Below are 15346 nucleotides of genomic sequence, written 5' to 3'. Positions count from 1 at the left end.
GCGAGAAGCCGAAGAAAGCCCACCGATGTCTCGGCTCGCAGACACAACACGCACGTAAACACGATGCGAGGCGTACATTAGCGATGCATACGGAGTAGCGAGGAAAGAAAAAACAACCGCTAAATTCCTGACGCACATCGAACACGTAATACATCATTTTCTCGTAGGAGTTGTTGCGGCGCAGGACGTTTCACGTTCGCTCGCCGGTCTCTCATCTCTCTCTCATTCTCTCATTCTCCGGGTGTGCTTTAATATACTAAGCTTCCATCCACAAGAGTCGAGAGCGTCGAGCCGAGCGCGCGTTGCACGAGTCCCGCAACGCACGTATATATGGGCTATTCCACAACAGGTGTTGCAGGCCCAAAAAATGAAGTTGAAAGTAACCATTTACTCTTCAAGAACACAATGAAAAATGAAAATCCTGAAGGGCACAGCCCCCTAGGTCCAACCCTTACGGATCTACAGGGGCTCAAAGTTGGATTTTCATGGTATGAGGATATTCTGCTTCTTACTCTGCTTTTCTGGTGGGACATAAGAAAAAATTTTTAAACCATGTTTTTTCATGTAAAATTTGATGTAGAATTCAAATCTGTACTCAGATGAGACATTAATAACCTCAAAATCCCTTGAAATAGAAAGTATGGTGTAATAGAACACAAATGTTAAAAAAAAAATATGTTCGTATACCTCAAATCAGCCCATATTGTAATATGTTCATCGATACACCAAAATACAACTTCTGATAAAGTTTGGTAACTGAGTCTCCATTACAGACAATTTGGTAGCTAGCGAAGAGGCAAAAAACATGGAAAATGAGGAAAAAACCATGTTTTTTGGGCTTTCAAAAGCTACAAAATGATCTGTAATGGAGACTCAGTTACCAAACTTTATCAGAAGTTGTATTTTGGTGTATCGATGAACATATTACAATATGGGCTGATTTGAGGTATACGAACATATTTTTTTTTTGACATTTATGTCCTATTACACCATACTTTCTATTTCAAGGGGTTTTGAGGTTATTAATGTCTCATCTGAGTACAGATTTGAATTCTACATCAAATTTTACATGAAAAAACATGGTTTAAAAATTTTTTCTTATGTCCCCCCAGAAAAGCAGAGTAAGAAGCAGAATATCCTCATACCATGAAAATCCAACTTTGAGCCCCTGTAGATCCATAAGGGTTGGACCTAGGGGGCTGTGTCCTTCAGGATTTTCATTTTTCATTGTGTTCTTGAAGAGTAAATGGTTACTTTCAACTTCATTTTTTGGGCCTGCAACACCTGTTGTGGAATAGCCCATATACATTATTATGAAAAGGGCTTGAAGAAGAAAAAGAGAGAAAGAAGAGAGAGAGAGAGAAACCAGTTCGTGTGGCGCAGTGTGCAGTTCAGCAACGCGAGTATAGGCTTGGAAAGAGTAAGAAAGAGAGAGAAAGAGGAGAGCTATTGCACCGAGGGCGGAATGCAAAAGAGAGAGAGGAGATGAAGAAGCTGCGGAAAAACCATACACATACATCCTCGCGGCTGTGTACGTGTGTGCGTGCGTGAGTGTATACGTGTGCACCGCGCGTCCGAGGAAAAGATGATGCTGCCGCTGCCGCTGCGTGTACAGTCATTTATTTCAGATAAATGTATTATTACGCCCCGCAACAGAGTGAATGAAGCGATTTTAATCAACAGATGCGCGCGCGCGAGTTCGCTTGTATATTACCGCGTTTAACTACTTTTTCTTTTTTTCCTTCTTTCTTTCTCACTCCTCTTTTCTTTTTTTTTTGTTAAAAGCTTTCAGCCTTACGTATGAGTGTCTCGCGTACGTGTAGACAACGAAAATTTACTCGCGCGTCGTTATTGGAAACTCGCCGTAAACCGTGTGAAAACGCAACTAAAAAATCAATTATCGGTCTGAACTTTACGTACAGGAAGAAAACGTGCGATTGGCTTTTTCAAATTTCTCCACTCGCGGCCCCGCCGCAACAGCAGCAGCATAGGTATAGAGCGCACAAAGAGCCGCCCATGTACATATAGATAAACTTTCTCGCGGATTGACACTTGAGTAAAATAACACCCAACAACGACGACGACGAGTGGCGCATTACGAAACTGCGCAACGACGTCTCGACTATATACGTCGAGGGGGATCGCGAAAAACGTTTCCAATCCCGCACGCGGACGTTGGAAACTCTTTGAAACGATATCCCTCCGAGTCGAATGGATATGTGTGTGTATCGCTATACGTATTCGCAAACTATATATGCAGCCGCCACTTACGATGTTCGTTGCACTCGACTATAATATCATAGCTACCGTAAAGTAGCAGTAGCAGCAGCAGCAACACATTACACCGTGGGTCTCTCTCTCTTTCTGCATTGGTGCAACGAACACAACTATCCATGTGCAACGATGAATGAGCAAAAAAAAAAACGGATAGCGGAGGAGATCAGCAGCTCTCGAACGAAAAATCGCGAAATAAAAAGCGACTGAGCCGCGGTATAATCCGAGGTGCTTTTTCTGGCGTATCGAGGAACTTCAATTTTTTATTTTTTCTTATTTCAAGTTTTTTATTTCGTGGCGATCCGAAACCAACAGACGCGCGCGCGCGAGGAGGTACAAAGGTTCGTTTGCCGATTGTGTGCAGTTGCGTGGGCGTATGTATCTCTGCTCGCTGCTGCTCACTGCAGTTCTGCGGTGCGCCGCCGCCGCCGCCTCGCGAGTATCGGTTTGCGCGCGCCAGAGTGAAAGTGCATGCGTGGGTAAAGGGATACTACTACCACGTACTGTACTCGACTATCAGCGCGATGCAGGTATGCGCGGCTATATATATAATGTATATATCGAGTGAGAAAAAGTGAGATCAGCGCGAGGAGCGAGATGAGATCAATCACTGGAGCCAGAGGAGAGTATAAATGTATAAAATACAGTCTTGTCACTTTTGTGGTTTTCGATTTATTATTATTATTTTTCCTACGTTTATTTATTTATTTTTTTCGTTACTCGTTATTGCTGCTACTCTCGACACCTCGCGATGATATAGCGCGATCTTGTGCGCCTCAATTTGCACGCCGCGGGCAGAGAAAATTGAAAGAAAAAAAAATGAAACATAAGAAGGAGCGCCTGTCGTTATGTGCATCGAGTCGAGATGCGAATCATTGACTCGACTCATGACTCGAAAGAAAAAAAAATTAACGCATCATCTCGTTATATATATAACGAAGATATATATACACACGGCCGCAGGTGTGCGTAATAATTCCTTTTACATAATCCCCGAAGCAGCTCGCTCATGCCGCTGCCGCTGCTGAATTGAAAATTCATTATCACCGCGCGTCTCGAATCATTTTTCACCCTCGCAGCGTATATATGGCATTGTATTCGCGATACAACAATAAAGCACCGATCGAATCTCTCTCCCTTTACGAAACAACGACCGCGCATGCCATCGCGCGCAGTGCACGCAGAGAGATATATAAACTCATTTTTGCTCCTTGTTTTTTTTTATTTTTTTTTACTTTACCTCCTCCGAGTAGTGAAGAATGAATCGCGGTAGCTCGGCTCCTTTATTTATTTTTTTTTTTTCGTTTTTTTGTTTTTGTATTTATCGGAGGAGCTTGCGCTGCATCTCAACAGTGTTGCAGGCAGCAGCACTCGGATGAGGTACTGTATCATTATATAGACGGCACATCATCGCGCACACCTGCCACAAGTGCCTTTAATGCTAATTACTACTTTATATTATACACCACGTATATAGATATGTATAAGCCGGCTATCGGCTCGTGCGCTGCGTATACTACACTGTTATCTTCGGGCGTCATGCGCGAGAGCTGTATATATACGCGTGGCAGACCTCCTCCTCCTCATCCTTATTATTAGTTAGTCATCTTTACACGCTCTACTGCTCGCATACAGATACAACACTTATTTTTCCTTCGAAATATTTTTTCCGCGTGTATAAAAAAAAATACCACCGGCCGCTTTGGTTTCTATCATCAGCTTTGCTTGACTCATGTTTGACACAGGCCTCTATATAAGAAGCAAAAACAAATTCGTGCACGGCGGCAACGAGGCAGGCGCTCGCTCGCTCGCGCGCGCAAGGAGGCAAAGTAGACGACGACGACGACTCGAGTAAGAGGTACCGTTAAAATTGGATCATCGCGATGCTTGACGGTTCGCGACTATGTACCTACGTGCATCGCTCGCGTATCATCGTGTGCATTACAAAAATACGACGTTTCCTCTCGTTTATAACTCGTCTAGTTACAAAGTATACGCACATACACACAAACACATACACACAAAAGTGCATTTACATCGTTGATAAGTAAAAGGAAGCCTCTCTCGAGTGTCAAAGTCGATCTCTGCGCTCGATTAAAATATACACGGCGATTCGCGCGCGAGCGCGCATCGATGCCTCACGTCGTCCTTTAAATACACACACACACACATACATCGGATCGCTGACACATGCACACACGATTAAATGCGAATCGTTAACGAGTTTTAAGTGCACGTATATATGTATATCGTCGTCGAGCAGCCTTATACAAGGGGACACTCACCTACAACAACACACCACCGCACCAGCCCACGAGAAGTCGCGCAAAAGAGTCTCTTTAAGAGGAACTCCGGAGAGCCCCCGTGTATGTATATCGGTGCTGCTGCAGCTGCTGCTGTGTGTGTGTGTGTGTGTGTTTTATATATAGCTATATACACACGCGAGAGAGAAATAAGAAGAGAGAAGGTATAAAACAGGCAGCAGCGCCGCTCCTGATGATGATCTCTCTCTTTCTCTCTCTCTCTCTCGCTTGTACCCGTGGGAGAGCAAAGTAACAGCAGCAGCATCGGCAGTCGCGATATATTTTATAACATTTATTTATATGAAAATACGTACTCGTTTGTTTCGACAATCGTGTCGGATTTGTGCAACGACGATGCGTAGGTAAATAACAAAATGTATATCAGCGGCAACAGCACACAGCACACTTGTAAAGCACTATATTTTTCCCCCTTTCGATCCTTCTTCTTCTTCTTCCTCTATACTCTTCTCTGTTTATCTTCGCGCGCGCACTTCCTGCAGGTAAGGAAAGAAAAAAAAACAATACCCAGGCACGAAAAGACAGTCAAAACTTGGTGAACTTCCCGTTACTGTATATGCTATGTGTCTACTAAACGTCTACGGTAAAAAAATTCTCCGCGCGCATTCGGCAGAGTTCAACACATTTGACAATCGAAGAAGAAGAGGAAGAAAAAAAACACCGTATAGTGGCCGCCGCGTGCACCGAGAGACGAGTCATGTATAAGCGCGTATATATATAAAATCGCGAGCTTTGCGCACTATACTACTGCCAATGAGCTACTGAGGAGAGCCTGGCCTGGCCTGGCTCTATACCTGTTGCTCGCTCGCTGCTGCTGCCTACAAAGCCGCGCGCGACCTGGCTGGCCCCGCTGCCGAGCGAGAGAAAGACGGAGACAGCCGCCGGAGCGCGATGGGTCTTATGGCTCGTGTGTGTATATGTGTATATATAGTCGTGCTGCTGTTGCTGCTTGTGTATATGTGTCTCGGAGAACGACTACGACGACGACGACGATGAGGAGGTGGAGGAGGAGGAGGTGGTGGTGGCGCGGACGAGGTGGGAGAGTTAAAGAACATTCACCGCGAGGCAGTGGATATTATGGTTATACCGTGACTGCTGCTGCCGATGCTGCTGCTGTTGCTGCTGCAGCAAAGAAGTTGGTGGAAAAGAGACAGGTGAACTTTTTTTCTTAAACATACATATATTATACATATACACTCGATTGTGTATGTATGTATGTGTGCTGCAAGGCGTCCGTGTGTGTATGTGTGTATATATTATTCCACACGTACATGCAAGCCAGGTAAAGATGCATGATTCGCGAGAAAGGAGCCGAGAGAAAGAGAAGAGAAAGATAGAGAAGAAAAAGACGTTCACGCGATCCTATAATTGTGCTTAGTCGCGTTCGAGCACTCGACGACGACGACGACTTCAAAGATCCCATGATGAGTGGACGACAATGAGCTTTGAGTTTTATATACGATACTGCGATATGCACGAAAAGTCGAAATACATTTAGTGAAATGCAGAGAGATAAAGGACGTGTTGTTGAACGTGCAGCGGGCAATCGAAGGAGTTTCACTTTTTTTCTCATTTTATTTTTATTTTTATTTATTTTTTGATAAAAAGTTCAGCAACAAGCTCGCGATGATTATTTCCTTATAATGCTGCGCCTTGTTTTTTTTTTTTATTTTACTCTTCACCTCGAGAGCTCGATTAATCTGACCCGTTTCGTATACATGTACACGGGATAAAAATGATACAAAAAAAAAAACATTAAGACAGTGAAAGTATTTCTTCGCGATCCGTTTATGCACCGCATGGGATGCACACAACGATTCAAAATGCATTCGCCAAGAGAGGATTGCATAAACGCCTTCGTATGTATGTCTGTATGAAAAAAAACTCCGAAATTACGAAGGGATAAAATCGTCGCGCTGATCGTTTCGACTTTGTTGATATATCATCGAAGATCACGATATGTAACCGTGAAAGTATAATATCTCCCTCTTTCTCACTGTATAGCTCGATCCGTGACATTAGAGGGCCCCGCGTGTTTCGCGAGGCGCGTCATACATATCTAGGCGCTTATACACAGTACCTATAGATTTCGAGTGCTCGCGGCTATAAATGCGGTATATAGAAGCCTAGCTTATAATACATCCGCGAAAAAGTAATGCCCGATTGTTACAATGGCATAATGCCCGCGCCGCGCGCGCTTATATAGATGCGGCCCTCCTCGTGCTGCTTCGTCCAATTGAATAAGCGGCGCGGAGTGTACTCGATACACAAGCGAAGGAATTGTCCTGAATTTTCGTGTGCATGTGCACGCGACGCCGAGCTTTCGCCACTGCCGACGACGACGACGACGACGTGACCCTTTCTTTTTCGATCCTCGCGCGGAGCGTCGTCGCACAAACGATGAGAGAGCGATATATACGACTATACGTGTATACACGTGTATATAAATCGGCCACTGGCATCCTTTCGAATTTTTCGCAGGCCAACAGGTGGCTATATGGTTTGCGAGCTCGCGTCCGAGCAGCAGCGGCAGCATCGCCTCGAGTGTCTTTTATTATATCGTCGCGGTATATACTCATTAGGTGTATTACGAGAAATGTCAAAATATTTACGCGAAAACGTCGAGAAGTATAAAAGTATTGCTCAATTCTTGCGACAGAAGATATATTTTGATTGCGGATCGAGAGAATTAGTAGCTAATCGTTGATAAATTGCCGATTCAGAAGTGTGTGCGTGTATGTGTGTGTAAGCACGCGGCGGCAATTATACTTTACGAAATCGGGTGCGCTCCACGCCGCTGCGGTTTGGCTGTGTGCAAAACGATCTCGCGCGTTTCGAACGTGTACATACCGATCTCTCGGTCCGATTGGCTTGCACACAGCTTTTAATATTTCCGTGACTTCGATCGCGTCATTGCTGCTTTTTTATCATTGTATATAAAATATTAAATGTGTCGTTCTTCTGTCGGTAACATATCGCGCAAAATTCATGACGTGTTATCACACACGTACTACACGGCAACAATGACGATGTATAGAGTCGACACACATGTACGCGGTATAATACGAACGTATATAGTCGAGCTCGATTACTCAACGATTGCGAAATGCCTCATGGCAGAAGAGGGTTGAATGCGCGCGTAATGTCTCCGACTTCAACTTTTTTGCACAATATATTAATTACGTATAGTGGCATTACAAATATTATACGCTTGGCGGCGCAATAACATCCACGCTTTCTTTCCGATTCTAAGCTGATTTTCTTTAATAAAATACGTTCGCATTCGCCAGTCATGCCGACGATAAGTCTATATATAGAGCCCCCCGGATAAATGTATCTTCTAATACCTGTACGAATTCAACACGGGGACGGAACGACTTTGATTCTCACGAGGTACGTAACGCATCTCAAATTCGCGCGCGCGGGAAATACTCGCGCGCGATTCTTTTCTCGCTCTCTTACTGAGCTGCACTACAGACACACATGCGCGTGTCTTACACACACCCACATACACACGGCGCTAATTTATTCACGCGTTACGCATGGTGTTTATGTGTACGACTCGAAGAAAGAAAGAAAGATACACCTCGCATTGTTACGTGCGTAAATCAAGCCCGAAATAATGTTACCATATACACAAGAATGGGAAAAGCACGAGGAGGAGAGGTGAGAGAGGTCGTAACGACAGTCGTAATGCGTATATTGCATATAACGTGCACGCGAGGGGATAAGATCGCACTCCATTCGTTCAACTTATAAACTGCTGTACGGCAATTAATAAACAAAAGATCTAATAATAATTGGCAAGCGTTGATCGTACACGCATCGCAATTTATGTCTCGCGATCTATCAGAGACGCGCGCGACTTTGATGGACGATTCTTATTACGTTATTTCTACATAGATGAAAAAAAAGTACCACAACGCGCTCAATCTCGTAAATAATTCGAATACGCGTACATATATATTATACGCCGCAATAGCGCGCGGGTCATTATCGAGGCAAAGTACCCTCCTGTATACACATATATCGCGCGCGAAACATTGTTTATTATACGCGCGCGTTGTTATTATAGTAGCGGCCAGCCGTAGCATAACTAATTTCCTGTATAATATCTTCGTTGCGTTGTTGCTGTTGTTGCTGCTGCTGTAGCTGCTGCTGTAGTTTTTTTTTCAAAACCCTCCGCGCGCGTAATAACATTGTAAACTTCTTTTTTTTTTCTTCTTCTTTACGAGTTCAATCGATTTTCTTGCTTGCTAGACGCGCGCTGTACGCTGCCTTGCGATGTATATATAATAATGCACGCGCACACACACAGGCCCTAGATTACTGATAATAATAAGAAAAAGGAGCTGTGCTCCAGCGCGATACGTATAATAAGATGCCGCGCGGCGGCAGCCGGCCGAAGGAATCTAATATTCCTCTCGTACGCTCGCTTATACGCGTATCCATGTAGTGCCTTTGAGTTTCCACAAAAGTGCGTAAATCATACGCGTATCGTACACGATACGTGTGTGTGTGTGTGTGTATAATGGACTCGCGAAAAGCCGAGTTTTTAATTAGAAAACTTCTTGGCGCGTGAAATTCAATCGTTTCCAGACGCGTATATAATACGATATAGCGAATGAGTCTGGTATCATATACGCGATATGAATTATATTTTTTTTTCTTTCGGATACACATGTGTGCGTCTTGACCGCGTGTATGCGTATACATATACGCTCGTGCTGCTCTCTGCGGCTTTGAATATTATATGCCCGACGCGCGAGCGCGCGCATAATATAATCAAAAGTAAAAGCGATATCACGGACGAGCACGAAGTCCGCGTTTCATATACGTATGTGTGTATGCACTTTCCTTATTTTTTTTCAAAGATCTTCCACGGAAAAACCGCGTAAATGTTGCGCCTTTTTTTTCTTTCTTTCTTACGAAACGTGACCAGCCGTAATATATAAGTATTAATATTTTACATGATAATCCTTGATAGAAATGCTCGATGGGTAGTTTTTGGCAAATGAAAACGATCATTTTGAAATGTACAGTAGGGGCACATTGATTCGGTAACAAGTAGAATACGTTAATACAGTGGAGTAGGGGCAATGCCAATGCTTCAGCTATTGCGATGTTAAAGACACTCCAATTTGAAACCATGTTTCGACTTATACCATTATTTCTAATTTGACACTTGCAGGTTTACAGATAATATTACTCGCTATCTGGCGGTGAAAAGAGGTATTATCGTATTTAAAGAGGTCGAATAAAACTGGTCTAAATTTTATCGATCAAGTTCATTATTAATTAATTTGACTTATTAATTAATATTGAAAATTTCTACCAAGAATCCTTTGTTACAATTCGATTTCTGTATTAAAAATACTTTATCAAAATCATCGTAAGCGCAAGCGCGATGAATTAGCCTATAAGCTTCTCTCGGCCGTGGGGTCATTATTATCATCATTGTGATTATTATTAGCGAAAAAAGATAAAGAATAAAAAAAAAACCGATTAATCTCATTGAAACTCGGACATAATAATACATGCCCCGCTTCGTACACGCCGTAAGTGCGTTTTCGTACCTGTACACGACGTAATTGCTCGCGTCTCTAAAGAGCGGCTTCGGCCGCGCGCGCGATAATAGTAAAGCACAATCAGCGCGCGAGTGCACCTTCGTCGACTCCGTATATACATAGTATATATACGCAACTTCGAGCAAGCGCGTCTACGCGTATAAACTTCAAAAATGTTCTTGAAAAAGAAAAATAATCGTGAAAAACGAGTTTTCACAGCGCCTCGTGTATGCTTGCTCGCACAGCGTAGAAGGTCGTATATCACAATTTTATGATTATCATGCGTGAACTTCGCGAAAGGCAGGTGCGTATATGTACTGCTGTACCTGTACGTTCGTACGTGTACTACGTCTATATATATGCGGTACTAAAAGTGCAAGCACTACGAGAGGCTGCGGAGAAGAAGAAACGCACGGCGAAGAACGAGAGAGAGAGGATAAAGTTATATATTTTGACATTTTTACGAGATTGCTTATCGTTGCTCCGTATGTGTGTACGGAAACGTATATTATTCAGCGCAGGGGTGTGTTTCGCACCCGAGTGACTGAATATTATACACGCGACTCGTCTGCATCGCTGCTGCTGCTGTGCTTTGCGATAATACGCGCAACACGAGCGCAAAAAAATGATACATATAAATCGGAGTCGAGCGATAATAATCCGGCTCATTATAAGAGCGATTGTAATTAATTAATCGACTCGGCGGATTATCTCCGCGTGGAAAACGACTTAATAAATCAATACGTATGTATAATAATGCCACGATATAGGATTTATACAGCGATAGCCTCGATATAGTATATATAAATATACACAATTCCAACACTTTATCGAGGACTTGGAAAGTTAATTAGTCCAATAAATACAAATGGCGGCGCTTTATTAGGCTAATTAATGCATATTTATACGCGAAATCTCAAACGCAAGCTGCGCGCATACGTGTGTGTCTGCCGCTGCAGGTAGAGTGAAGAGAGAATGCGAATTACGTACTCGATACTAGTTCTATGTGCACCCAACGCGCCGAGTAATAAAACAAAATAAGCGTATAGGCGATCTAACGACCCGAGCTATAATCGAAGGCGTACATTTCTGACCTGGAATCGAAGCGATGCGAGCAGAGCTCAAACTCGCCTAGTGCATTGTCTTGCTCAGCATGTATAAGTATGTGTGATGCGATGTGTCGGGTCGTACAGAGGGAGAAAAAAAAACTGCATCGGCGCAACGCGAATAAAATTGCACACATGCGGATGTGTATGCACAAAAGGCTCGATCGTACACGTTTGTTTATAAAACGGCTCGATGCATATTGAACTTTGATTTTTGCTGCTGCTGCTGCTGTGTACGAGTGCGAGGATATAATGTGGTTTATACGCGTCTCGTTCACTTTTGCTCGCGCAGCTCCCGCGACCAACTTGGTCAGAGCCAATTTGTCGACGCGATGATCGTCGCGCGAGCGGCGCAGACAGCCCAAATCGAGAAACCGACTTTATATCCTTTTATACGATGTGCGAGTGTAATTGACGCACAACTGCAGGATCGGTCATGAATAATGCGAAGGTGAACGCGCTGCAGCGGGGCAAAAAAAAGCTCGAACAAGTGCAGTGAAGTGGATTCGCGGTAAAAATGATGTACCAATATGTGCTTTGCGAAATAAAGAGCATCTGTATAGTTGTCCGTAAAGGAAAGCTACATTCTACACGAGTTGCTGATTTATAAATAAACTACAACCCTGTGTGGCGCTCGCAGCGTCAGCAGCAGCAGCGGCACTCAAAAACATGAATAATTGTCGCGGCGTTTATGCGACCGAAGATTTGCTCCAACGAATGTGTCTTGTCACACGAAAGGATGTCTCTCTCAAAGCTCAAGATTAATTATATGCCTCGAGAGTTAAAAAGCGAGAAAGAGAAGTGAACTCGCTGCTTGCTTACATTAATTATTATAATATATATCCCTCTAAATCGCGGCACATGAGTCATTTTTATCGGGTAAAAAAACAACAATAACAGACAAAAAATAGCACGTCAACCGCAAAGTACCGTTGATAATACGATCAGCTGTCACTCGAATTTCAGCCGCGAAAATAATCTGCACAAAAGCTGCGGTGTGTGTGTAATCTGTTTTGGCCCGGAAAGCGCGTGGTGTGTGTCGATAAGGCAACCGATAAGATGCAAACGTTATTATATGCTTTAGAAAACTTTTTGTACTTTCTACGTGTATTTATATATATTTATGAACGTGTGTTTGTGCACGCACGCGTACACCGTAATACAGTCTCTCGATACATGCCTCTCTGTACGTACTGTACAGAGTTTTCAAGACAACCGAGCGAAAATTCAATTAGCAAGTTAGATACCGCAGCCGCGCGCGGGCAGCGAGCAGCGGCATAGCGGAGAGCAACCGATGATAATGGCCCGAGCGTGTATTAGATATATGCGACAAGACTACACACACGTCGGATGACACTTTCCATAATTTCTTTAAATCCATTATGTATTTACGTGCGGGAGAGAGAGAGAGAATATGAAATTGCACGCGAACTTTTTAAGAAGAAAGCTGCATATTTCGTGTCTCGGTTGGACTTTTCTAATGGACTCTTGATATGTGTTTGTAATCTGATAGACAAATAGACTTGCAGATTCGAGTCCCGCATTGGCACTGAGCTTTCGTTAAAGGCACACAGAGTTAAGAGTGTAAGTTTGAAATCAATAGTAATCAATGGAATCGTTAAAAAAAAAGTATAGGTAGAAAAAGTAATTAAAACTGACCTCTTTGTAAAACTTGATCATGCGTAACTTTTGTAAGCACGGAAGGGCAAGATTCCGCATTCCCGTAGCACTGATCACATCGGAGCAAATAAGCTCAATTACTTCGCTTCCCGAATAATCCTCGAAAGGAGAAACAAGTGTACACGACCTTTTTTCCCCTCGATTTATTTATCTACTTTTTTTTTAAATTAACCGAACGCATACGAAAAAAAAGGGCAACTCCGAACTGAGTAAATACAAAAAAAAGAAAAAGAAGACACACACACGTGTACTTATATATCCGGAGCTCGCGCGGGCACACGAAGCTTGCTCGCTCCGCGAGCTTCGGTACTACTACTACTACAGAGAGTAAAGAAACAATTGCGAGCAAAAAGTACAAGAGTTGCTCTGCACGCGTTGCTTGACTCTCGGCGACTGAAGCCGAGCGAGAGAGAGAGATACACGAAAAGAGCGAAGTCGTTCCCGGTATCTCTTTCTCTCTTTTCTCTCTCTCTCTCTCTCTCTTTCTTATTCGAGGTATGTATCATATACGTACCAGAGAAGCAGCGCTGCGCTGCACACACGCATATAAGAAAGTCACTTCGCAGCGGCGACGGCGGCGGCGGCGGCGGTCTCTCTTTCCCTCTCATAATATACAACGCGCGGCTCGCGCGGTATGGATCAGCTACCCCGGCGAAAACTAGTCCACTAACACACGGACGCGTAAGGTTCGTGTACATCGGCAGACAACCTAAGTATATAAGTCCGGGGATATATGTATGTACGTTTCGTTTTTCTCTCGCTGCTCCTTTTTTCCCCCTCGATGATCGCATAGAGTGCACATCGCCGTGCAGCACATCTATGCGGACATAGCAGCGAGAAACTCTCGTTATCTCTTCCGCACGCTTAGCTGCCGACGCCGACACCGACACCGCCGCGCATACATACATACGTACGTATACGTACGTAGAGAGAAGGTTCGACGGAAATAAATAAAGGGCCTCTATACGTGTCTGTGTATATAATGCGTTGGGTGAACCGTCTTTGCTGTGTACACGCGCGCATTAAGCACTGTACAACGTGCCGCCGCCGCCGCCGCGAAGAGTTAAAATGATGATGATGATGATGATGATGAAGACGAAAATGCGCGGCGCAGCGTAGCGTGAGCCAGGAGCACGCCAATTTGACGTTTTATTTCAGCGAGTGCACTGCTACAAACACATGTATAAATAATGTGGTGCGCGTACATAACGAAGCTACCGTTTCACTGGAATTCAGGAAAAAGGAGAGTAAAGAAGAAAAGGGGGGAAAAAAATAAACATCGATGCTCAGACGAGAGACATATTTTTTAATTGCGCGCTTTTACACGGGGGGGTGAAGAAGAGCGAATCGGTGTTTACGTATACGCGTTGCGCGCAATTAAGCTTTGAATATTTTGCAAATCATTCGGGAAAGTGTGCTCATAGTCTCCAGGATATCGATAGCCACGCTGGTAGTGCTATTTACATTTTTGATTTATTTCATCGACGCGCGACGGGGTCAAACGTCAAATTTCAATCCTTACAATCATAACGACCTTTCTCGCGCGTTTTCCGTCGTATATAAAAGCCTCAAGAATGTAGAGAGAAGAAGAAAAAAACATTACCGATGAATATTTCTCCGTTTATATTCAGTTATACCCCTGCCTGCTTGCGTGTGTGCATATACATATATAAACGAAAATGACTTGCTTTCTCCGAAATTATTATCCACATAAATTCAAAATTATTATAACTGTGATGGCAGCAGCAGCAGCTCGCGCAGAGATCATCATCACCTCTACCTGCTGCTGGTGGCATCCGCGCGTGGGGCTTGCCGCAGCAGCACATTCACATGATGCGCTTGTGTATGTGTGTGTTAGTGCATGAATATATGTACGGCAACGGCACGCACCAGACCCGCGCGACTTTCCACTAACATAGGATAGGTATATATAGGCGCGCGCATGCTTTGTAGTGACGCACTCGTATACATACTTCTCCATTGCTGCAGCAACAGCAGGTGTTTCGTATACATACGTAGCTTCGTTATATACGTCTCTCGCGCACACATACGTGTTATATGCACAGGAGAGGAAAATTTCTATAGAAATTCATTTTCGCAAATGACGATCCGCGTGTAACTCGTGTAGTATGTCTCGTACCTTATACTCCGTTGTGTATGTGTGTGCACTGCACTCGTGCAGTTCTTAATACACACATAGTAGTGGCGGTCGCTTATTATATGCGCTTGCGCGCGTAATACTGTCGCCCGAGAGATGTGTGGTGTTGCTGCTTCGAGAAATGAAAAAATACGCGAATATATAGAAAGCGAGAGGAGTAGCGTCGAGTGCCTTTTCTGCGCGAGATTTCGTTTTATTTTACTTTTATGTACATTGTTAAAACTCTATAACGTCGAGTGC

General features: G+C 43.7%; 1 protein-coding gene across 1 annotated transcript in view; it reads right to left on the bottom strand.

Annotated features, from left to right (window-relative positions):
• The window catches only part of LOC106659764 (filaggrin-2), a 41353-nt gene extending 36390 nt beyond the window's left edge, over positions 1 to 4963 (bottom strand). The window contains exon 1 of the mRNA XM_023457905.1: positions 4892 to 4963. The gene's annotated coding sequence lies outside the window, so the exon portion shown is untranslated. The remainder of the gene's footprint in view (positions 1 to 4891) is intronic.
• Positions 4964 to 15346: the final 10383 nt, after the last annotated feature.

The sequence above is a fragment of the Trichogramma pretiosum genome, unplaced genomic scaffold, assembly GCF_000599845.2.
Source record: "Trichogramma pretiosum strain Unisexual culture from Peru unplaced genomic scaffold, Tpre_2.0 scaffold21, whole genome shotgun sequence".
Lineage (NCBI taxonomy): Eukaryota > Metazoa > Arthropoda > Insecta > Hymenoptera > Trichogrammatidae > Trichogramma > Trichogramma pretiosum.
The sequence above is the reverse complement of the archived record's forward strand: the minus strand, read 5'-3'. Positions and strand labels throughout refer to the sequence as shown.